The sequence below is a fragment of the Hypomesus transpacificus genome, chromosome 23, assembly GCF_021917145.1.
Source record: "Hypomesus transpacificus isolate Combined female chromosome 23, fHypTra1, whole genome shotgun sequence".
NCBI lineage: Eukaryota > Metazoa > Chordata > Actinopteri > Osmeriformes > Osmeridae > Hypomesus > Hypomesus transpacificus.
Window position 1 is genome coordinate 2,584,282 of NC_061082.1, and position 26,877 is coordinate 2,611,158.

At 41.1% G+C, this 26,877-nt stretch overlaps 1 protein-coding gene across 2 annotated transcripts in view; it reads right to left on the reverse strand.

Moving 5' to 3' along the window:
* adarb1b (adenosine deaminase RNA specific B1b) overlaps positions 1-15,332 on the reverse strand; it is a 68,256-nt gene extending 52,924 nt beyond the window's left edge. For both annotated transcript variants that reach the window (XM_047046592.1, XM_047046591.1), the window contains exon 1: positions 15,059-15,332. The gene's annotated coding sequence lies outside the window, so the exon portion shown is untranslated. The remainder of the gene's footprint in view (positions 1-15,058) is intronic.
* Positions 15,333-26,877: the final 11,545 nt, after the last annotated feature.

Genomic DNA, 26,877 nt, shown 5'->3' on the forward strand with positions numbered 1-26,877 from the left:
CTGAAGTGCATTTGAAGATTGAATAATCATCAATATACTTCAAGTTAATGAATGATGAGTTAATTTGAAGTGTGCTTTTTTAAACAACTAATTTTGTACTAAGGTATATTTTTGTTGTAATTAAATTGTATTAAAGCACAATTTAAAGTGTATCAAGTGTACTTTTATGTGCTAAAGTGGAACAACTTCAAGTACAGTACATTAAGCATATGGACATACCCGTATACTTAAAGTGTACTAAGTATACTTGAAGTTTTTCCACTTAAGCACATAAAAGTGCACTTAATATACTTTAAAATTGTGCTTTAGTACAATTTAATTACAACTTAAATATATTAAGTACAAAGTTAATTGTTCCAAAATAGCACACTTCAAATGAACTAATCATTCAATAAATTGAAGTATACTGATGATTAATCAGTCTTAAAGTATACTCAAGTATGCTAAGATTTAGTATACTTAGCATATTTTTTTTAACATGGGTTCCTTCAGGAATGCATGGACAAAGACACTAGAATTACACAATCATCCAGTCTCCCTCTCTCTCCCTCCTCATCTCACTCACACACACAGGGCTTGAATTTACCAGCCCTAACACTCTTGGGCACTGTGCGTCAGAAGACTTTGAAAAGAGGAAGACACTAAAAAAGCAAGGTCAGAGATGAGAGGAGACAGTTGACAGGTCAAAAGAGAGCAGTACTAAAAAAGGAAGAACTGACTACAAAGTTACAAACATGAAGGCCACAGAGAGCGCAGAGATGAGCCGTCAGCAGGTGCAGGGCACCTGTAAGCCAACCGCTTAGCGGCCTAATGGAACAGGCCTTCTGACACTCTGCCCCCCCTTTCTCATCAACACAGCAGTACTGAGCACCTTTTCCCACTCCCCATCCGCAATGTCTTGTTTACGTTTCAATTACAGATGCTACCCTCCAGGACTCTTCCCTCCTTTACTCCCCTGCATCCAGATGTTGTACACATAATTACAGCCGGCCCCTTTGTCTACAGAGGTCATTGGGATAGCATCTGCTTGCAGAAAGCAGAGAGAGCAAAAAAAACAGGTTCTTGACAAGAGTAACTTGGAGATCATGTGGACACGCAACACACACACACACAGCAAGGTTAAAAGTACACTCCGGTGATAGAACGAATGCCCTCGTGAAAACAGTACAGTGCTGACACTGCAGAAGACAGCAGTATTGTTTCACCAGTGGAGTACTTACTGTAACTTCACCATCATAAGTTTACTACCACATCCCAGTGAAGAATGCCTCAGTCTACCCTCCCTTCCACCACCACAAGCAGCCCAACACTGCATAACGTGCAGTCTGGATCCATGCCAGTGTCTTCAACTGGATCAAAAGAACTCCTTCACAAGTCTCAATTAATAAAATATACAGACAAAACAGAATTTGAAAAAACAAACACAGGGCTGAAAGATTGTTACGATCCACAAGTAACCTCAACTTGAGGGATTGGGATTCACCTAGACTCACTTTCTCCCTGGGTGGAGGCCCCAGGCCCTTTACAGCATGTCCTCCCTTCTCTCTCTCTCCCCACTTTCTGTCCTCTCCAAACACTATTTCTAACAGACACAAAGTTTTCTTTACATATATTTTGCAACAGCGGCCTGAGTGCAAAACCAATTTTGTGTTAGACATAGATGGAAACTCTGCACTCAAGTCACCAAGAATCAGACTTGCAACTTGATTCAACATTAACTGACATGTCTAGGAGTCCAGATGAGTACATTATGCAGTGTTGAAGTCACACAAGCACTAAAATAAAGATTTTCTCTTTATCTCATTTGCTCCCCTCTATATTTAGCTATATCACCAAGGGCTTGATTCAGAGCTCTGGAGCGTGTGGATAGAAGGAGGGGGAGGAGCAGGAGAAGGTGGGAGAGTGGGGAGAAGAATTGTAGCCTCTCCTAGTGTGGCAGTGAGTCATGACACCCACCTGGTCTGGAGCATCGTGCTAGAGGATAAAACCATCCCACACTTGGCATTAACGCTGACAAGAGGTTTGGAGCAGGCTGTCCTGTTGGATATCAGAAGTTCTCTCCACACAATCACCCTATCACCATCCTGCTCTTTTGCCTTCTCCTCTCAATCCTTTACTTTCTCTACCTCTTTCTCCTACCATCTCAATATGCGTATCATCTAAATATGTGTTATCCTCCTTTATTGCAGTCAGGGAAGGGAGGCATCGGAAGTAAAAATTGAATTACATGATAAATGTACTTTATGAGAAAAATTCACATTTTTCTCTAAAAGGTTCTCCAAAAGCTAGTGTATGGTTTGAGTTTGCATACAACAACAAACATACAAATGCAGCCTAAATAAGCCCTGTATTCCTGATTGATAACAGTATTACCCAAATAAATCGAAAGGCCAGCGTCTACATAAAAGGATCAGGGTGGATGTAACAAGAAATATCAGAGGCCCCTCTGATATTGTCTCATTTAAAAAAAGTAAACTTTTGATTGACTTGAGTGTATTTTCACAGATAGGATAGGGTGATATTTCTCCAGATAGAGTAGCAAGAAGCAACTAGGTTACAAACTGTCTAGGCTGTGTCATTGAGGAAAGGATTAAATAGCATTGCTGTGGTGTCTATGGCGCTCATCTGTATCTGTCTAAAGGAAGGTTAAATAGCATGTCTCACAGTAGTAGGTGTATTCATTGTGTACAGGCAGAGAATCCATGATCACACACTTGTGCAGTGGTGTCAGGGTGCATAGTGGTGCTCATGAAACATGAAGAGTATGTTTTCACAGCTACGCTATGAGACCTGCAATATTGATAGCCTTAGCCTTTTTTCCATTGCAGATAGGCTTACATATGCTGCTGTACCACCAAACTCCCAATAACGTGATGATACGCACACAAGCCAACAGCTCTGTGTGTGTGTTCATCCCTTGGCTAACATCTTCTATCAGCCCTGAAAACTGTGCCAGAGACACAATGTAGTGCCAACTATAGCCTTACCCTGGGGTGATTTGGCTTTTACTGAAGCTAGACAGAGATCCACAGAAAGCCATGTTACAGGATATGACAGGTACTCTATGCTCACCAGGAGAACTGCATTTCAGGGAAGGGGGTGTAAACACTGTGTAGGGCACGCATGCATTTGGGAGGCGTTTACTCAGCTCATTGAATACATAAATGTAGAAGAATATGTTTAATGCTTAGACTGCCTGAGGGAAAGAGTTAGGGTAACCCAACAGGTGAATGCTTGATAGTATGACTCATCCAGTAGCACAAAGACTGGGCCTGTGCTGAATTGGTTGTACAGGCCAAGAGTGGATCAAGGCATGCCTTACAGTGAATGTAATACAAATTATTTAAGGAGGACCAGACACCAAAATTAGGAGGGGGAGAGGAGAGTTACATTTGCTTTCTACCCATTTGGGTGGCTGCCTTGTACCCTGCCAGAGCTGTGTGGAAAGCGTCCCAGAGCAGAACTGTGATAACACTCCAAGGGGCCCCAGATCACTCTATCGTAGGAGACCAGAGTGGGCAAAAGATCTTCAATGTTCCTACAGGTGAAGCAAGTTAAGAGGTTCATAGAAATACATTTATTTACGAACATGTTTAGGTTAGCAATACTTTGATAACATTCACACAGCATGAAGACCAAGGGAAAAGTAAGCTAGTTAGACTAAGCTATGCACTCGTTTCAGTGGGAAGGATTAAACAGATATTCTTTAATTACAAATAAATAAAAAATATATGTTGCGGCCTGCCAAAACATATGTAATACGCAGATTAATACGTGTTTTACTGAGGAATATCTTCTGCCAAAAGAAAAATAAGTCTCAAAACAAGCTCATCCCAGCACTGTTCTTCTGTCCGAGAAAACCATAAGCACTTCCAGACCCCAGAGAGGACACAGACACAATGCCCCACCAGATTCCCCACTGGATAACAGTGTTAGATCCACCATATAACAGTATTAAGACCGAAATATACTTCACGCTAAGTATGTGTAAGCATACACTGGAAGGCTGCCACATGTATCCTGTTTGTTTGGTGGGTACTTTGTGCACGTCTCCCTGGCCCTTATTCGTACGCATACGCAAGGTCCAATAACAACAAAAAAGTGGGGCAGTATAACAAAGATCCTCTGACGTGCTGCGAGATAAAATCAGGAAACAACAAAGAAGTAGTAGTACACAACAGCGGTACATCTTTAAGAGCAAATATGTGAGCTGGCTTGTAATTATAAATAAAGACATATCCAAAATACCTCCTCCTCTGTCACCATGGTTATTTCTGTGGTATAAACTAAGTAGCGGTCATCAACATATTGAGTCACAAAATGTTTTGTTGAAGACTTGCCTCCTAGTGGACATAGCTTTTAAACATCCGTATTGACGCAGTGGAGTATGTGAACAAGGCCACATGCATAGCTTTCGCATACATTCATATTCAAAACTGGAGTATACCAAGGCCTTTAGAACCACTGGTCTTAGAACCACTGGACCACAATCCATCTGTACAGGCTCAGAAAATAAATATACATAAATTACAAACTCAGAAACATGACCAGGTTGTAGATTTGATAAACCTGATGGTTTAAACAGTGTGGTGACATTCATACAAACAAATTAAACTGTACTGAAATTAACACGGGCTAAAGGCTATTTAACATGAACACACACAATCACTAAGCCTTTTACTAAGCTTTATTGAAAGACAGGTTGTATTTGCATCCATCTCATGAGCGATACCAGCCAGCACTCCAGTCCCTCTGGTCCAGAGCTGGCTTGCCCTGTGCATTGGAACTAAAATGTCACCACCAGCCCAGACGCTAACCGGCTCTGACATGTGCGTGAGCCCTTTTCTCTTGTTGCCGACAGTCCATGTTACAAAACCTTGTTTAATGAAAACTTATTGTGCCCTCACAACCAAATTCTACCAGCACTATTACAGATTCAATGAAAGACAAAAAAGGCACATTTGAACTGTGGTATTGTTATAGGCTTATAATATAAATAACACAGATGGCAACTGTAAGAGGCCAAGCAATTGATTCTGCATGAAGAACAGCTCAAACATGCATATTCTGGATCTGCTAGACGGGAGAGACGGGGCAGCACTGATGGTGGGGGAGACAGGAGAGATGGGGCAGCACTGATGGTGGGGGAGACAGGAGAGATGGGGCAGCACTGATGGTGGGGGAGACAAGGGAGATGGGGCAGCAATGATGGGCCCTCCAAGGAGTGCACAATGTCTCAAGTCACGCTAGCCTGGGGGCCCTTCGTCGTAGCCTGGCCTCCCCCAACTAACAGCCTCCTGACCCCTCCAACTGACAACCCTCCATACCACCACATGTTCATTCCTCCCAAGCACAATCATACCAACCCACACACCTAAAATATTTCCCCTTGACTCGACCCAAAGATAAGATTAATTTGATGAGCCCAATAAATCCACCCTTCAGATTTACCCACAATTCCCTCTGACTACTTTTTTTACTGAACCTCACACCAAAATACCACAACAGCCAAATAAAATGTAAATTATCCTGCCTCTTTTTAAACGCCATGTTTCCGACAACACAGGCTGTGTCTGCTACCGCAATACAGTGCACTGCAAAACAGTGCACTTACATATTCAGTGCACTCCGTCGCTGATAAGTGCTGTCTGAAATGGAACACTTGTGCTAAACACTTGGCGGAAGTGACGGACGCAAATCTGCCCGCGACACCCGCAAAACTTGCCAAAATTAACGCCCTTCTCCACCCCAAGTGGAAAAAGCTGCCGAAAGGGCTCCTCCTCTTCCGCTACGTAGTCAAGATGGCGTCTGTTTAGGGCGAGTAGTGTCCATCGTTGTACACTGTTTTTTTGGACCGTTTGCAGTGCGCCATCCGGGTACTTTCAGTGCACTGAATTCTGCTGGCTTTGTGAGTGAAGTGCACAAGTGCGCGGTAGTAGACACAGCTACAGTCTTGAATAGACATACATAGACAACCACAGTCAGGGCTCAAAATTGCGACCCTTTTGGTTGCATACGGTCCAGAAATTGTATCTGTGCAACCTCAAAATATATTTGGAAGTATTTGTGCAAGTGAAAATTGTTATGGTGCGACTTATTTTAATTTCTTCACAAAACGCTCTGAAACACCGTGGTTACATGGATTCGAATTACAGGCTTATTTGGACTGAAATAGATCCCTTTCTTTTAAACACCTTTGTTCGAATAATTGCGGTCCGACTACGATCCGATTAATACCCCGAGATAACTCGATCCGAGTCGGTTGATAATTCGGACATCGCATGCTTGTAAACGGTGAATTGGACTATGAACTGGACTCTGCATCTTTGTGCATGCTTGAGATCCCGCCGCCCTCCCTCCCAGGTCGTGACCTGGAAGTTACAAAAGACGATAAGTTGTCGCTCCCTGGAGCCGGCCCGACATAAACAAACAAACAAACAACGCGAGCCAATAGCGCCGTTTGCAGTACTCACATTGTCATCATGCACGAAATGTAGAGGGACGTAGCTTCACCTTGCTCTCCGTTCGCCGTCTTTCTCGAAATGTTAATGTCGTTGTTGGTAGTGGTGAAGAGGTCAAGCGGAAAGGGCTGTATCACCACTAGTTGTAATGAAAACAGCGCCACGTATCGTACTGGGATATGACATGCTTTCAGCCAATGATTCGTTTAATTCACTGCTATATATATTAGGATAATAGCAGTTACCCCAAAAATTAGCATTATCCGAAAAGAGCTAGATTCGAATTGATACTATCATGGAAACGTACTGACTGCCCTGCCTACGTCATGGCTCAGTGCCTCTGACATACTGCCCTGCCTTCGTCATGGCTCAGTGCCTCTGAGGCACTGTCCTGCCTCCTTCATAGCTTGGCTCACAGCTCTGCATGGGAACATCTTCAAATGTTTTTTACATATTCTAATCGAACGGAGAAGACAATGCACATCAGAATGTTGGTTGTCATCAATTTCTCAATTTCTCAAGACTGCTCTATCAAACAAAGGTCATTTTACTAGCTTTTCTTCCAGCCATCACAAAATTAATCAAAACTTGCTGTTCAGTTTTACGTTTATAACTTGGAATAGCTTGGTTTGTTATTAAATGAATGGGATGTTGCAATCCCAAATCTAAAGTTTAGACAAGATGAAGGACTGGCATACACTGTGAAAGAGCTTGAGAATACTATTGTAATCCTCTGCATTGTTTAAAAGCCTGCTTTGTTCAGAAGCACTGCAGGCATGCAATATGCCAAACATTATGTATAATATATACACAAACATCACAAAATAAACATTTTACACTACAACGGTACTTAAGAAAGATTTGTTGGATCAGATGCATTTCCTCCAGGAAGACATTGTAATTTGAAGGATTTGTTGCACTTGTTGGTTAGTTGTAACTGATTTAACTACTTGCACTCTCATCATTTATGATCATTAACCTATATGCACTTTTTGCAAAGCTCTTTTTTGTAAGTCGCTTTGGATAGAAATGTCTGCTAAATGAATAAATGTAAATACACACTACTAATTCACATTAGTGCTGGTACTGAAAAAAGAAGAAGTACCACAATGTCCTGGTACTGGCTTCTGTAAAGCAATGAATGACCCTACTTTAAGTCCTGTATGACCAGGAGCTTCACCTGTTAACAATTTAGTTATGGCACATTACATTATGTGCTTCAGCTAGGCAAACAAAATACTGATATCCCTTGTCACCAAAAACATTACACCAATACTGCTATTCAACATCTCTCTCAGGGCCCTAACTAACGCTTTTGTGCCCGCTTCAGGCGTATTTGTTTCGCAACGTGCGCGTAAAAGCATGGCGGGGTATGTACAAACATGCCGCACTAAGGTAAAAGCGCAGACTGCCTGTCGCGGGAACTGAAAATGCCAAATTTCGCTTTTCCGTGTCATGCATATGAATTCACGGGAGGGTCAATGGCAAAGTGGGAGTTTCCCATAAAGAGATGGGAGGGGGTGCAAAATTTACAAAAACCACCCGTGAAAAAGCAGGTGTAAACCAGGATGCGGGTTTCCTCGCATATGCCTCCTGGTGAAATGGCAGCAGTAATCCGAGCAAAACGAAGACATAGGCCAAGGATACGAGCTGAGAGGACTTTTGCCACAAGGATCACACCTTCAGTTGAGTAAACCGCCATGCAAAATTACAGTTGTGTGTGTGTGGAATTCCGGCCTTGTATAATATTTAAATTCGCTGTTACCTCATGATCAAGCACATCAACTTCGTTATTACTAAATCTTTGTTTTCGCTGTTTTGACTTTGGTGGCTGATCCATTATGGAAAGAGAGAATAAGTATAAGTATTTTTTATTTGTCAGGTACACAGAACAACACAAGGTTAGACTGGGCACTGAAATTCTTAAGACAAGACAACGCAAGCACCTGGCATAACATAACATATTAATACACAGAACATAATTTAAATCTATGCTGAGCTTAAATAAGTGAAACTTCTTAAATATACAGATAGCAATAAATAATCGACTATACTAACCCTAATACTAAAACTTCCTAAATTACAGATAACAATAAATAGTACACTATACTAACCCTAAATGCACATAAAACCTGTTTCAACCGTATAACCTATTCTAACCTAAGTGGAGTACAGTACAATAGTGCAAATTTGCAGATCAGTGACTATGTCAATGACCATACAGGAGCCTGGTGGCGAGGTACAGTGAGGTACAGTAGTGCAATGTTACTGATAGTGCAACCAGTAGCTGAAAGTGACAGTGTATAAGTGACTAGTGTGCAGTAAATCAATGTCCATATCAGTGTCCATTCAGAAGCCTGATGGCCCTTGGGTAGAAACTGTTGTCCCGTCTGCGTGTGCGCGACCGGATGCTGGGGTAACGCCTGCCAGAAGGCAACGGGGTAAAGAGACTGAAGGATGGGTGGGAACAGTCTCTTAGAATCCTGCCGGCTTTCCTTAGGCAACGTGTGTGGTAGGTGTCCTGTAGGGCTGGGAGCTTCCTGCCGATGATGAACTCAGCAGAACGGACCACACTTCGTAGGGCCTTGCGGTCCCGGTCTGTGCAGCTCTCATTCCACACTGTAATACAACCAGTCAGAATGCTCTCTATAGTGCATCTGTAAAAGTTAGTGAAGGAGGCCCATTCAATTGCGTGTTTAAATGCTCACAATTTGCGGTATAGAGGGCGGAGAAAGGCGCTAATTACCCGATGAACTGCAGGTTTTGTAAATACAACGTAAGCAGAAGTTTCAGAGCATGCGCTTTCTGCGGGTTGGCCATGGCGCTGATAACGCTACGTTTGCAAATGTCCGTACATGAGGGCCTCAGTCCTGTGCGTAACAGCCCGCAGGGGGGCTGTGGACAAACATCAACAGGATTCCCTGGCATTACTGTCAAACTATCACAGGACATGGAAAGACTAACAACCATCTGATCAAAGCTCTGATAGTTGTGGGGTCAAATCCAACTCAACTAATTTAATGAGAAGCAACCCAGTTCTATTGAAAACGTCTATCCTGAAATCCAAATGAATTGCAACAATGCAGCAATTATACAGGCAGAAATGAAACTGGATTGGAATAATTTATATTTGCTCAATTTGAATACCGCCATTTTCGGACTATAAGCCGCACCTTTTTTCACATTTTTGGGCTTATATAACGGTGCGACTATTCTATGGATTTGTACAGCTAACAGCCAGTAGGGGACCTCCTAAATCTATGGATTTTACAGGTTACAGTCCACCAACTTGAACTCTATGGGCTCTATGGCCGGTCCGCACCCCCCACCTTTAAGCGGCGGACTTCATCAGGAAAAGCTGGAGGATCCAACTGAAAGCTAAAACAGTCGCCACCAAAATGAAAATTGTTTCAGATTTATGAGACGAAAGGGACTGTCCATCAGGGCGCGGACGACTGTCAGCAACTCCCTCCCGACTACCAGGAAAAAGTAACAAACTTCTGAGAATTCACACAAAGAAAGATAGAGGAATATTCCATCGGACCGGACCAGATCATATATATGGATGTTTTGACACCTTTGACGTTTGACCTGCCTCTCACTAGGACTGTTAACAAAAAAGGTAAATCGTCCATCACGTTGAGAACCACTGGCCACGAGAGAACGAATTTCACTTGTTCTTGGCTGCACAGCATCTGGATTAAGAGGATTACAATGCCAAAAGAAAAGATCCCGAATGGCATCTCCTTTAAGGTCAACAAGAAAGGGTGGATGATAGAAAGTGTAATGAAGGAGTGGCTGAATGAGTGCTACGTCAACGCCCTGGAGGATTATTTCGTCCCCAAAAAAGCTTTGCTCGTTTTGGACAGCATGAGGGCCCATATAACAGATCCTGTGAAAGCAGCCATCAAGAGCACAAATTCGATTCCAGCTGTGATTCCTGGGGGCACAACGAAGCATCTGCAGCCACTCCAGTCACACTGTGTCAATTGTGCGTTCAAAGTGGCACTACGCGTTCAGTGGGAGGCGTGGATGACTAGCGGCGATAAATCATTCACCAAAACTGGTCTCATGCGAAAAGCAACTTTCGCTCAAGTTTGCGAGTGCATCCTGATTGCGTGGAGAAGTGTCAAAACATCCACGATCATCAATGGGTTCCGAAAGGCTGGACTGCTGCCTGATGCCCTTCAAAGGCTGTTAGATTCCGACAGTGAAGAAAAGGAGTTCGTTGGTTTGGAGAGCTACAACGAAGGAGAAAGGCTGATGAAGCCATCCTGAGCCTGTTCGTTTCCGACACTGAAGATGGGGACTTTGGTGGTTTTAGTAAGCAGGAAGAGGATATGCAACTAGTTTGTTGAAATGTTAATAAATGGGAGCTTCCTCAAGCAGCCATCTCTTTCCCGACAATCCCCTCTGTGCACGAATCCTTACATATGGGGATTAAACATTAAAACACCTGCGGCTTATAGTCCAGTGCGGTTTATATATGTACACATCATCAATTTAGCTGCTGCGGCTTATATTCAGGTGTGCTTTATTGTCCGAAAATTAAGGTAATTGCATTTTGTGCATAATTATTGCATTAGAGCTTGAACATGCTGAAAACGGAATGTTCAGATCTGAGTATCGTGTTCACAGAAAATACATTTTTGGCACAATATCACAAGGACATGTTTGCACAATTTCTTTAATGAGTTATGTGAATCTGCACTTGACTTCTCTTCTTCAAAGACCAGATGTGTCAATTGAAATGTAATTGCAGGAAATGAATTTGTATTACTGAATATATATTACAAGAACCGAATTTGAATTGTGATAACTGAATGTGGAAGTATATTGAGTTCTATATACAGTATCACATAGTTTCAGAGCAAATACATTCAATTTCAGAATTTTACATTCAGTTTCAAGCTTAAATTTCAGTTTCTAGTGACCCATTTCTACCAATACATTTAATGTTTAGATAGGACGAATCCTGAAGGCAGTTCACCCCAACATACTGTATATTCCGTAGCTATGCCCCTGAATGACCATGGATAGGATCCAATTTAATTATTAGATGGCGTAGTTATGCTAGTCAAGGGCGGGAGAATGGAAAGACCCAAAGGCATTTTTGAGCTTTTATTCTATCATGGGCTAAGGACTTCAGCCACTCTATAGCCTATACCATTTGAGAAAGCCTCAGAGTGAGATATTTGTTGAAAGTCAACAATGATCAGGCGTGACACACTTGGCTGTAGTTGATGGAATGGTAATATGCCTGGACATGGACATCTTTCCCTTAACCTGACCACTGAACAACAAAAACTGTTATATTACGGTGAAGTGTAAGGCTACTAATGTCTGAAAGATGTATGTTGAATCTCAAATGCCAGCTTCCTCAGGGGACATATATGGAAAGTGAAGATAAAACTCTGACTAGGATTCGGATCAGAATCAGAGTGAGGGTTGGGGTAGCAGGCTGAGGGTTGGGGTAACAGGCTGAGGGTTGGGGTTAGTGTTATCAATACCAGTGAATGTTCATGGTATTTGATACCATTTTCAATACCAAAGCAAAATAAACATACAAAAATAAGTTACTGAACAGCTCTCCTTTGTTGACAGTAACTAGGGGTGGGCGATATGGCCAAAATCTTCCATCATGGTACTAGTAATTGTATATCACGGTTACGGTATATATCACGGTATAGTAATTTTTCTGTAAATTGAAGAAATGGTACAAAATAACCATACCGTACATCATCACACTATTATTTATTTATTTCAAACAAAAACAACTGCCTCACATGAGACAACACTTGGGGTAAAAACAAAAGACTAAAAAAAAGTTACGAGTACGAGTGTTCCGATTGGCTGATGCGCAGTCATGCCATCCGCGTGGTGACCTACTCACAGCTCAATACGGATCCGTTATGCCCTCCGCCGAAAATTTCAAAATGAGCGAAAGCGATCAGTCTGAGTTTTACTATCCATATAACTTTGGTTTCGGCGTACCTCGTTAAAGCTTGGTGGATACGTTTCAGTTTGATATTTCCCGGCATGACCTCACTCTCAGTAAGTAGTTAGGCCGAATCCCAATACTCCCCCTTACCCCTTACCCCTTCCCCTTAGTTTTGCGCGTTCTCGTGAGAGCTAGTGGTGTCCCAATACTCTTTTGGAGCTAGGGGAAGGGCTAAGACTAAGGGGTATACACCCCTTAAAACCAAGTAAGATCGGGAGCTTACTTGAAACCTAGGGCTATGTGACAACTGCGCGACCGGCAACAATGGCGACCAGATCATCCAAGAGAGTCCAATAAATGTATTATTTTCGGCTTAATTAATGGATAAAAAAATTATGACAGTCTTGTTTTGTGTTATATACAGTCATGAACATATATATTTGCAACCATTATCCTAATTGAAACGTTTCTAAAAATCGCTAGTTTGGTACGCTAATGTTACAGTTCTGAATTGCACAACAGTCCCGCATTTCTTTGACTAGCATGTCTACAGTTCAAAGTAAACTCCATTTTCGTTTAATATCAGTGCTTAACACTGCTTGCTTTGGAGATATCGATACGTGCTAGATGACGTACCTGTAACCAAGTGGCGTCCCATTTCCTAGGGCTATGTAGCCCTTACCCCTTACTTTCGAGGGCCAAGGGCTAGGGGTAAATTAAGGGGAAGGGGTAAGGGGGAGTATTGGGATTCGGCCTTAGCCTTCACTAGTCATCCTAGATCAAGAATGCTAGCAACGCCACCAGTGTAATTTTACAACAATAATTTTACAGCATGAGACATGAAACTTGAACAACAAATCGAATTGGTTACCTGCAGAATGGGACATCAAATATATAATTAATTAGCATCGGCATGAATGTGGTCCGCTTAGACAAAATACACTCCACATCGAAATTCCGGCAGACCAACGCAAATGTGCTTCAGGTCAAACGAAAATAGCAAATCAAATAAAAGTTAAACTACAATTCTAAATATCGCAAGAATGCAATTTATATGATGACTTGAATACAATACAACAAACAGACATTTAATTGACACGTGTAATGCAAAAATATAGTATAAAAGTATACCGCGGTTGAAACGGTATAGCCAAATCTCTCCCGGTAGACACATTTCTACCGTCGCACGGTATATACCGTCATACCGCCCAGCCCTAACAGTAACAGTCACCTATAATATCTAAGGCAGTAGCCTACTTACGACAACAACAGACAATTCAGAGAGCCACTATCGCCACTTCTGGTGAGATTTTTTTGGCAACACTGTTTCTCAGCATCCAAATCTGCAAACCGGTACAAACTCCAACCCAACCACGGTATTTTACCGGGTTTTTTGGCGTACCGACTTGGTACCAGTTTTTAGGACAACACTAGTTGGGGAGTCAGATGGCTGAGCGGTTAGGGAATCAGACGGTCGCTGGTTCGATTCCCGGCCGTGCAAAATGACGTTGTGTCCTTGGGCAAGGCACTTCACCCTACTTGCCTCAGGGGGAATGTCCCTGTACTTACTGTAAGTCGCTCTGGATAAGAGCGTCTGCTAAATGACTAAATGTAACAGGCTGGGGTGGCAACATCATTAGCCCAAGAACTATCTCTGCAGCTGGGCTACAGTAATAACACAGGAGCCCCAGCTCTGGCAAACAAAAATAAAATGGTCCAGAGAGAGTTCTCTAGGCTGCAGATAAAAAGCACCAGTTTGGCAAGATGTCCATGCCTCAGTAAGAAGCTGTCAGCAGAGTCATTAGAACTGAGCTGAAGCTATCAATTAAAATCAAGTACTACAGGTCAAGGAAGATGGGCTCAGTCACAATAGACTGGAAAGGACAGGCTATTTTCTGGTTGACTTTACTATGATGACCTTGGTTGAGCAAAATGATATTGTTAGGTGACATTTGTGCTTTGTACAAATTCTGCAGTGTCAAAATATCATTGGCATCAAATACTTCATTCACAAATATGTTTTTTAAAAGCTTGACGTTCCGATTACTTGACACTGCTGAACACAACGGTTTTGAACACATTCTAGGCAAGTTCAGTAGTTTTGTAGACTTTCTTCACTTCATTTTTTTACAAATATAATCAAAACTGTCATTGTACTGTCAGAATACAACACTTAGCTCCAAGTATAACGTGGAATTAGCATTCAAACAAGTCTGCTAACACATGACTTCATTTCATAAAACTGAACACGTAATTGTTAAGATGCGAGAATTCTTTTCTCCAGTGTCACTAGTAGCCTACCATCATTTATTTCGTTTACATTTTGTAGTTCATTCGAGTCCAACTGAAAACAATCTACCAATTAAAAGTGTTTCAACCCAGAACATTACAGTGTATTCCTTTCAAGAAACAGCGGTCTGCACATGAGGTTACCCGGCTCATACTGCTAAGGCAAGCAAAACAACGTCCATGAACACGACATCGTCTTTGATCGTCTTAGAAAGCATAACAACATTTTACATAAAATTCTGAATACATAGATCCCAGAACCAGATTGTACATGTGTATCAAATGATATATTACATAAACACAGCCGGAACACAAGCAAATTATCCCATGTTTTCATCTGTCACACTGAGAAGACGGCAATACTCACAGAATTTGTCGCAAATCAGAGTGAATCTATGCGTTGTTACAGTGATCTTGTCCCCATTATATTTCATTAAGATATGTTGTTAAATTCAACGAAACAGTCTTATGGTGGTAGAGGCTCAGTAAACGTATGTTGCTGTTATGTACAGCGGACCGCAGCGGACGGAGCACTGAGAGGCCTTGAACGTTGTCGCTGTGTCTACTGTCGGGAGCGGGCAACGTGGAAAAGTAGGATTCTTATTGGCTGAGAACGACGACAGCAAAGATCTTCCTCTTTGCCTCGAACTACGGGAGTGCGCAGTGGGGTTGTTGGTGTTTTCATATCACGGATTTGATTGGACAGCACAGGAAATGACTCATGTAGAATCTGAGAACCGATTGGTTGACAAAGCAGTGTGTGCCTTTGCCTGAACACTCACAAATATGTTTTAGTAAAGAAGGCATATTTTGACTAAACTAACAGTATATAGTATTTTCTACACAAACCAGTGACATTTTAACTGCTGTTACACATGACTGGCTGCCTCAGTCTCCAGTCATTTTGCCCCATATAAATAATGTATTTTCCTGCTGATAAGTTATTGACAGAAATACCCAATATATGCCGTTTTAAGGAGTATTACTACTTTCATGGTATTGCATATGTGTTTTGCAGGTGCCGATTTAGCCATTTTGACCTTTTCTAATGCATTACTTCAAAATGCACATACAAATAAGTTGATGGAAAAACATGTTTATTGTCATATCCACAGACCGTAAACATATTATAGTAAGAAATCAAAATGATTAGGTGATACCTTAATGAAGGGTTTTCTCCCCTCTTCTTGTTCCAGCTGCCTGACTGCTGCATGTTACATGAGACCACATGGGCAGTCCCTAACCAGCACCAGTGCCAACAAATAACCTAAATGAATAAACTAAGCCTACAATCTTCTACAAATAACACACAATAGTAGGCCAGGATAAGAGGATATAATCTCAATTTGCTCCCTTCACAGAAATTCTTCCCTCTTTTCATAATAAACTACTTCTAAACTGGAAACAGCTAAAACCAAGTGTTCTGTCAGAAGAAAAGTGCATAGGCTGTCATAAGGCATAGGCATAAGGCTAACTCACTCACATAAGTGTGTACTGACATATTTCTGATTTAGTTGTGTTGTAAAAGTTTAGAGAAAGAGATAGAGCGCGAGGGAGAGAGACAGTGTGTGTGGAAAAGTGGGAAGATGATTAAGCCTGGTCTCATTTCTTAGAAAAGGAGACTTTTTGAGAAAGTTTACACAATAGTAAAGAATCAGCCTCTTCAGACAGCTAAACAAACCCAGCATTGCAACATCTTTGTAACATCTTTGTAAACTCTTGAATAATTTAAACATGGCCATTGAAGTGAGGATGTTCTTCACAAGCAAAAAAAAAAACAGTTCTAACCCTAACCATTTATGATAATGTATCGGTTATAACTGTTGCACCATGGCTGGTAGCTGATATTTTTATACTGTGTGGTAAAATACAGACAGTTCCTTGACTGACTCACATGTGCGACCTGCAAATGTGTCTTTTTATTTTCAAATTTTTGGCCAACGTGTGTGAGGGGGAATGGTTCATGGGTGATTATTCAACTGCATGGTTAACGTAATCTACACGTGTGTCTCGCTCTTGTGTCTCGCAAAAGGAGTGATTGATGGCCTATATTAACCTATCTAAAATCTAATCTAAAATCTATATTAAAATGTATCTAAAGTTGAAGTTTATTTGGTTATGTAACGTTGGATAGAACATTGGACTGGTCACTGTATCAACCCACACTGTAGTAAAAATAAGTGTAAAAAAAACAGGAACAATCTGACAGCTGGGACGCCAGATTACACCCATTAAATTATGGTAAAAAAAAAAATCATTAACATTAATCGTAAAATAATTGTAATTTTCCAGTACCAAATATACGAGTTATATCTGTAATATTACATTACAGGCTGTTCTTTGCCGTGTTGGGAACGTTACCGAAAATTAGTAATTAGTAGTTACTAGTTACTTATATCAGAAGTAACTGCATTACTTTACTAGTTACTGCACAGAAAAGTAATTAGTTACAAGGAAAGTGACGTTTGCGTTACTTTTAATTTCCTGCTTCTATTATCAAATTAACACACACAGATAGGCTAGTTATACTATTTTTGTGTTGCAGTGGCACAGTGTGGGACACGACAACTGTCAAATGTTATATCATTGTATGTTTCTGATTTAGAATCAGACTCATACTCACACAAATCCCTCTGCCACTAAAGGGTTAGTTCAGCTCATGCTGTCGCAGAGCCAACCAACAAGAAGAAGCAACACATGCAGAGACTAGCTGATCCTGGCTCCGAACACACAGGACACATATCTGATGGATGCCTATGAACAGACAGTACACACAAACAGGTCTATGGTTGGTTTTAAGGTGAATTTTATAGTTTATTTTCATAACCGTCATTAGCGTATCCTGCAGTTGGTCTATTGAAATGCTTTTTCTCTGCCCTATGAGTCGAATCTTTATGGAACCAATCAGTCAAATGGTCTGGTTTTCCTACTGTAGGTACATGCATTGCTCCAGGGCATGGCCCTAAATTGAAGACTTTATAGAGCACATTGTGAGAACAATAAAACACTTCTTTATGGGAAACACTCAATGGATAGGTGTGTCTGTTTGTGCCAGGTGCATAGCGAGACTGGCCAAAACACTCTATGAAACCATGTTAGCAGGAATGTCAGGGACACAGTTCAAATCAGTTCTCTGTATCTGCTCACACACCTGCCAGGAGGTTTGGGGTTCACCACTTATGCTAACCCTAACTAGCCCGAGAGGAAGTACATGGATCATACCAATCCACCATGGCAAAAAGTAATGCACACGGCCACCTGACTTCTTCCACGGGCTTCGGAAAAACAACGTAAAAAAAGGCATACATTTTTTTTCTCAAAACACAAACATACTTCAAACACACGTTAAAAACATAACACAAAGATGCAAAACAACATTGGCTCAGCTTATGACCTTTCAGAAAATAACATAATGTCAGAGACATTGGGGTCCAAATAATTCAGATACGGTTCCCAAACTTAAAAAAATTGTTTTGATTTTTTATGTATTATACATGTCAGGTATTCTAGAGGTATTGAGGTATTAAATCAAACAAAACATAATGCCAGCCCTTAACAGTTGGCTGTCTATAACTTATCCACTGCAATAAAATATTTTTCCTTGCTTCATATGTAAGAATACAGAAGAGTCTCTGGTTATTTAACATTACATTTCTAGCAGGGAGACCTAGAATAAGAGACATTGGGCCTCATTCTCAAACATTTTCTGAAGTTTCTTCTGAATTGTTTCTTACGGGCTTCGGAAAAACAACGTAAGAGATAGACATCCGCCAAATTCATGAACGCTTGAAAATGTGTTCCTACGCAGCAGAAGTTTTCTGAGCTGTGCTCCCCGGGAAGAGTTTTCTAAGTTGAAAGCGTGTCCTCATGCTCCTGAATTTGCATACATACATGCCCGACAGCTCCTTATAAAGGCATGCAACAGCAGTGACGTGTGCAATCAGAATTGACACAATTAGGAAAGCAACAGGAACGCAAGTTTTGTCCAAGCGAAAAGCAACCGGTGCACAGGTTCATCGTTGCAACATCATACTAGTGTAATGAGCAGTGGAATGGTTCTCCACTAGATCTAACAGTGTACACTAAGCAAGGTTAATTATTATAATTATTTAAATCCGAGGATGTCTGTTAAGGCAAGCCGTTTTATCATTTAACCAATGAATTCTTGATATCCACAATTCGAATTCTGGATATCCAGAATTGAATTCTTGATATACAAAATTCGAATTCTTGATATCCAAAATGCAATTCTTGATATCCAGAGTTCAAATTTTGTATATCAAGAATTCATTGGTTAAATGATAAAACGGCTTGCCATAGTCTGTAGAGTTGATGTGAACGCAATCACCAACGATTTCTCACAAATTAATTAACACTTCTATTAGGAGAGTTTTCTTAAATGCAAATCCCCTTATGTCTTTTTAAGGAATCGCATTTGACACAAGTATGGCCGATTTACGACTGCTATTTCGAGTTTGGAAAGTCTTCTGAAGTTCAGAACAAATTCCAGATGAGAAAACTTTCATGAAAGCCAAATGTTTTCCCAAATCCAATTCAGAAGAAATTCCTTCTTAAATAATTTTCCACTGCAATATCGAGAATTAGGATGAATGGACAGAGTTGTCTCAAATGCGATTCATTAAAAAAAACACAAGGGGAATCGCATTTAAGAAAACTTAAAACGGCGGCTCCCGCGTTTTTCATGTGAGTTTGGGTGTCTTGCGTGAAACATGCAGATCCGAAGAGTTTTTTTGTAAGGGGGGGGGTCTGATTATAACTGCACCAAGAGTAAGGCCGAATCCCAATACTCCCCCTTACCCCTTCTCCTTAGCCCTTCCCCTTAGTTTTGTGCGTTCCCGTGATAGCTAGTTGTGTCCCAATACTCTTTTGGAGCTAGGGGTAGGGCTAAGACTAAGGGGTATACACCCCTTAAAACCAAGTAAGATCGGGAGCTTACTTGAAACCTAGGGCTATGTGAATCCTGCGCGACCGGCAACAATGGCGGCCAGATCATCCAGAGAGTCCGATAAATGTAACATATATATTTGCAACCATTTTCCAAATCGAAACGTTTAAAAAAATCGCTAGTTTGGTACGCTAATGCTACAGTGTTGAATTGCACAACAGTCCCGCATTTCTCTGACTAGCATGTCTACAGTTTTAAGTAAACTCCATTAGCAGCGAATTTCGTTTAATATCAGTGCATAACACTTCTTGCTTTGGAGATATCGATACGTGCTAGACGACGTACCTGTAACCAAGTGGCGTCCCATTTTCTAGGGCTATGTAGCCCTTAACCCTTACTTTCGAGGGCCAAAGGCTAGGGGTAAATTAAGGGGAAGGGGTAATGGGAAGGGCTAAGGGGGAGTATTGGGATTCGGCCTAAATCTGGATTGCCTCCACCAAATAAGTAAATATGAAATAAGCAAATCAGCAGTAGCCTATGCGCATAAGTGTGAACCACTGGTGTTTCTTCTTGCTGCGTATCTTTTACTGTCTGTGGTGGGTACTCAATAAATGGACTCAGGGGGTTAGTGGCAATGTAAGTATATGGATATTTGCCACGGGGCGAGGGCTTCAATTAACTCTCTCTTTTTTTACCATACATGTGTTTGCATCCCTGTGTATATCTCCATGTGTTTGTGGAAGCATATTGAAGTTGTCATGGCCACAGCCGTGCTCCCCTTTTTGTTTTGTTTTTGCCCTGCTCTAGTGTTTCCCTGTGTCTGTCATTGTTTTCACCTGTGTCTCATTGAGTAGTTTCAGTTCTCGTTAGTTTTATTATCTCCACCTGTGTCTTGTTTGGTTTGGTGTATTTAGGTTTCTGTTTTGTGTCCTTGTCCTGTGACTGGAGTATCCAGTCTGTTTTGAAGTTCACGAATAAACCCTTGTTTTTATGCTCTTCTTGCCTTCTGCATTTGGGTTCTACCTCACCACTCAGCGTAACAGAAATGGATGTATTACAGACAGATTCCCTGTTATTGTCATCCACTGCTACCAATCCATGCCCACTACTGTCACACAAACTCTTACAAACACTGATGTATTTCAAAGGTTATGTAACCCTTTTCAAAACACTACAAGCAGAAGGCTTTGTGCTTCTAAGGAGAAAATCCACAGATGACTTTCAACAGCACTTCATATCCCCAGGTCTGTGTGTTTAAAACACCCTAAGCAGTGATGAGAGCACAAAGACATCATCTGAAATAGGGGATGATGTAAGCCATTACCAGTTAAGGAAAACACATAATAACATTAATGCTCATCGCTAATTTCACAGTTCATTTATAGCTCACTTGTAACTCAACCTTTTATATTCTTCAGTTTAATCCATAGTGTTTAAGCATTGCTTGCCCAACAGATCAAAACAGACATCTGTGAACTAGAGTGGATGTTTTACCAAACTGGCCAATAATCCAAATGAATGGTGACTTAACTATGTAACTATTTGTACATGCTACTGGTAGGCTTTGATATGGATGAAAGCATTTGTTAAATGTATAAAATGTGAATGGAATGTATTAGCATGTACAGTCTCTCGGTCTTGGCATAGAGGGTCTCAGACACGAAATACAAAGTGAAATACAGTTAATCTTAAACATGAAATAATACTCTGTATTGCATCTGATTTTACAGCATCACACAAGAATGTGGCAGGACTCTCAACTTGCCCCCCCCCCCCCTTTTTGCTATTCAAAACCACTCTCAGGAATGAGGACAATCTCTGAATGAATCCCCTACATTGGTGTGGGTAACCCAGGAATCTGCTGTGGTTGACTTAATACCAACCCCTTGATTGCAGATTCTACAGAACTAAAACATCTGCAGAAGCTTGCACAGACTGAGGGTAGATAGAGTAATGTTATGTCTATATTGTCCAAATATTGCTTGATCTTTCTCAAGAACAAATAATGTTAATGATTAATTATATTATCTTACATTTGTCCTGGGTTGCAAGTTTCATAGGATCATACAGTCTACTGTCTGCAGTACAATGATTTAGACAAATGCTAGCTAGCCAAGTGGGGAATGTGACCATGAAGATTGCAATGAATTACAATGCACACAAACAATAGGAGGTGATAATCAAGTCATTTGTGTGCCTCATTATCATAGGACCCTTTGACTTTAAGAACGGTTAACCCTAACCCATAATATTGTTCAGACTATAGTCTGCACCCCTTTGTTGCACCAACCAACTCTTGAAGTGGGAGATCCCTCACTGAATTGCTCATCACATCCATTCAATTTTTGGGGGGAGTTTTTCCTTGTTTTCTTTGAGGGTATTAAGTTGGTTTAGGTGCAGTTCTATGGGCATATTTGCCCTTTGTGACATTGCAAAAAGTGAAGGTCTTACAAATCCGATTAGATTTGTATTTCTTATAAGTATCGTAAATTACTTTAGGAGACATTACATTTTGTATTAGAAGGGTTTACAACTTTTGTAGAGGAGGACAAAAGCCTGTACGACCCGTTTTGATTTAACCTGTTGTCATAAAGTCACCCAATTTGTATTTGAATCTCCATATCGGTGGCTGGCTGTCAGTCAAAATAACACCTAAACTGGACCGGGTATGAAAGCAGGGCTAAAATGAACACATTATTTGATCTCCATGGCTTTATGCATAAGGCCTTTTGGTGTGAGCTCAAAAGCAACACAATGAATGCTGGATATTTGACAACCCTGACCTACCACCAAACATGTTTTACACAAATGTCCATCTTAAGACATTCACTTCCGGTCAGTTAATTATCATTAATAAATGCTGTGGCAACAAAGATCAAGAGGCTCACTAAGTGCATTCTTGGGGAGCAAACAATCACCATGAAAATAAGACTGCTGTTTATTATATTCAGTCAAAACAGTATGACGCAATCAGATACGTCCAATGGATAATTAAGGACATGAGAGACAGCGATTACATGTGGGTGTAGACATGCACCCTGCAACTGATATGAAAACAGTTTCACAATCATTAGTAGTCGATATACGGCATTAAATGTGCTTTCTGCCTTTGTAATTCTAACATTTGACAAACCAATACGTGCATAAACAGTCACTTCATATAACATGAGACATGTACATCACAGTACGCCCACATTGATCCCCAATTCTTAGATTCTTTTATGCAGACTTCCCTAACAAATAGTTGTAATTTTTCCTATGGAGTGATGTCATCTGCTAATGCTAACTAGTACTTTCTGAGTCTGAGCACATGGGGAGGGCCGAACTGCCATGCGGTGTGTTAGGGGGTGAGCCAGTCAAGCATGTCCCTTCTGCCTGGCTGTCTCCTTGCCTCTGCCCCAGATAATGACAACAACAATGCACCCAGAGCGTCCTGCCACAACACTACGCTGCTCATCTAGAGAGCAGAGATGAAGGTTTAGCAAGTGCACGAGGGGGATGGGCGGAGGGGGAAGCTTCGGCATATGGTTTGATAGCGCTCTAGACGGCAACAGTGTCACCGCACACACTCAGCAGTAGCAATCCTTTATGTGCTTTCACATAGACATCACATGCATCATGTCTTAGTTTGGGCTTTGATGGGGCCAACTTCTTAACATAACCAGTTGTGGGTTGTGTCATAAAACAGAAGGAATACCCATTTTTCAATGGTCATCTGGCTTAGACAAAATGTGCCACAACAGTCCTTATTTACTGACACAAAGAACCACTTTGTCAAAGCCCAGTATATGTAAGGCTTTGCAGTGTTTGAAATATATTAGTGAATCACAAATACTAGTTGTGCTGAGAATCCAGTATATTCCTGATTCAATCATGAGCCCATTACATGAAGGTGAAGAAGTATTAGACTGTACCCAATTGCTGTCAATTAAATGAATTGCTAAGTACAAGTTCAAGACAAAATCAACATATGTATTATAGATCTATATAGTGCAGTTATATGATACACTCATGTTGAGCATCTCAGAGGACTGGACAAAGAATACAGGAATCAGGGCAGTTTACTGGTATCACAATATGGGGGATTTTACTCTCACAAGAAACGTAAGGGGGATGACAATCAACATAGACTGCAAGCACAGAAAGAGGACGTTTCATGCTAGATAGCTTTTGTGTAGGCTTTATATAGGGATCGTAGAAATGGCCCTGACATTCCATGTTCTCATGAGCTAATAAAACAGGGTATAGTTCAAACGGGAGGACAACGGCACTTAGGAATGCTTGTCTGGACCTGATGTCAGTTTCCTCCAGGATCACAATGACTCTTGAGAGACTTGTTGCTCTTGTTGGTTAGTTGTAACGGATTTAAATTCTTGTACTCACTGAAATGTTTTTGCTGTATATTTTGCTCAAAAAGTACAGGTAAACTTGCACTTTTTGAGTTTCATGTTATTTAATTGTAACTTATTTAACTACATGCTCTTATGGTTCTTCCCTTTGGCACTTATTTGGTTTTCACAATGTATGCTTCATGTTTTGGCTGCTTGCAATGTTTGGGGCTATCTCGTTGTTATGATCAGTGACCTATGCAATTTTGTAAAGCTCTCTCTTGGAAGTCGTTTTGGATAAAAGCGTCTGCTAAATGCGTAAATGTAATGTAAATGTAATTATATTCAGAGCATTCCAAAGAATTACAATAAAGTAATCATTAGTTGTAATCTTTAATTATTGTTAACTGATCAGTGGTTAAGGACAGACCTCTTCAAAGGTAATTAAGCAATATCACACAAGAGGCAGTGCTGTTAAAAAGCATGTCAGTGCGCCTGTCATTCTCTCGTAGGTATGAGGCCACATGCCGAGAATAACAGCACAACCTTGAGTTGTGTAAACCAGTTCTACAAGCGCCATTTTTTTAGGTAACAGTAATAAGCAGCATCAAGTAATGATTTGTTTGTTTATTTATTATTAATTCTTTATTTTGCTCCGCCAACACAAATAGTTCTGCAACTGGACTGAGACCGAACGGTCGCCATGCAAAACAAACATATTTCCTGCAGACTATCTTGATACTTTGTGAAGGATTACAGATTATTGTGTGCCAGCAACTTTGTAGCATGTACAATTATCTATGTGCTTCCATTCATTGTCTAACCAGTGAAATAAGAGTTTGTCTTGGAAACATGCTGGTGCTGGTATCTTAAATATCAGTAGTGGTGAAATGCCTCTTATCCAATCAAATTATTTGGTTGGAACTAACTGTAATATAGTCAGATTTAATATCTTCAACTTCAAGAAATTAGGATGAATGTTGGCAAAGCCTAACACATGTAAAATGATGATTATAATATAAACCTAACCTCAAGAGCTGGTCACTGACTTTGTGTCAGGAGTCATCCTTTCCACAGACAAAGCATGCTCCATCTTCTAAACAGCCAATGTCTCATGAAGCATAGCGCAAGTTCCGTCAGCAAAGACCAATCCCTGCACTCGGGCATACTCGATAATGTCCACTACTCACTCCTCCCGCTAAGAGCGCTCTACTTCCTCTGTTCCTATGTCGGGCTTTCATTTGGGTTCACTTTGAGTTGCGCTCCCGTCTATCAATTAATGCTGTCACATGATCCCGTGCCTTTTAAATACGAGTCTCTCCCTGTGTAGTTTGTCCATGCTATCAAGTGCACGACCCTCCACCTCCCCGTCGCCACCCGGTTCCTCGTCTGCTCTTCGACTCGTTGGTCGTCGGCTGCCGCCACCGCCACCAGTGTCATTTCAATGGACATTTATCATTCTGTAATAAACATCTTTCACTCATCCCAGGTCTCTCCTGATTGAAATGTCTCCCTAGGTTTTTTCTATTCTCTCCACCCCTACAATTAAGTTTTTCACAAAACAATACTACATTGGGACTGCAGTTTGACGGTCTTAACCCATTAATTCTCACAAATGTATCCTCTACATCAGGGGTGTCGAACTCCGGTCCTCGAGGGCCGCTGTCCTGCATGTTTTAGATGTTTCCCTGCTCCAACACACCTGATTCAATTAAAAGGATTGTTATAACGACCATTCATTCGAATCAGGTGAGCTGGATCAGGGAAACATCTAAAACATGCAGGACAGCGGCCCTCGAGGACCGGAGCTCGACACCCCTGCTCTACATCCTCCCATTGGCCCTTTTATTTGGCCATACTCTCTCACATACACACATTCTTGTCTTCTTTCTTCTTCTGTGTGTTATATCTCCCATGTATCCCTGCCTTTCACTCTCACCCTTTTTCCTCTGTCAAGTTGTTTTACCATGTTTCCTACACCATTTAATTTTTGTGTAAGGATGCAGGGAAATCAACACTGTGCATACATGACATTCCGAGCACAGGGTCCCACCATCTTGCCCATGTCATCCAGGTACTTTGAAGTTAGATCATTAGTGGCAAAAGACACAGGTGTAACATATTTGAAGACAAAATCATCAAATACATTCCTAATTATCCTCAGCAGTGAGGAAAGATGACCTGATGAAAGACTTAGACTGTGTTGATGGCAGTGATGATCATACATACATTCTATCTGTATAATATCAAAGTCTTCCAACATTCCTGACGGAATAGTCCACGGTGGTAAACCCACCAGGGTTAGGGTTTAATCGTATTCATGATTATACACTCTACTAGAGTCCTCTATGGGACATTTACTGGAAATGAAATAAATGAGACCTTGGAATCAGGGTTTGGGAAGGAGATCAATGCTAGTCCTAAAGAACCCTCCTACCCTTAATCCTAAAGACAGGTAAGTGGTACTAGGAAGTGTTTTGGAAAGAAAATAAACACTTGAGGTGTCATAGTTATGATGATCTCTTACTTCAAATGAACACATCATCCATACTTGGTTTCTTGGTTCGTTGACTAGGATCTGAAAGACCCCACATGGATGAAACACATCGAACTGTCAGTTATCAGGAGGTGCCTCCATTCAAAGTGTTAGTCCTGGGCCTGGTCTCTGCCTCTGTTGATACACTGCTGGGCTGTATATTTCACACACATCCACTCTCACACACACACACTCACACACAAAGATAAATCTCAGCTTGTCTCTCAACAAGGGTTATTGTTATACAATACATGTAAAAAAAACCTTGACAGGTGAGGACAGGAGGAGATGGGAGAGCAGGACAGGAAGTTATGGGAGAGAAGGACAGGAGGTGATGGGTACTCAAGTTCAAATGATCTCCATAAAAGAGCCCCATAAAACATTTAAATATACAAGCTGTCAAAATAGGCTAGAAA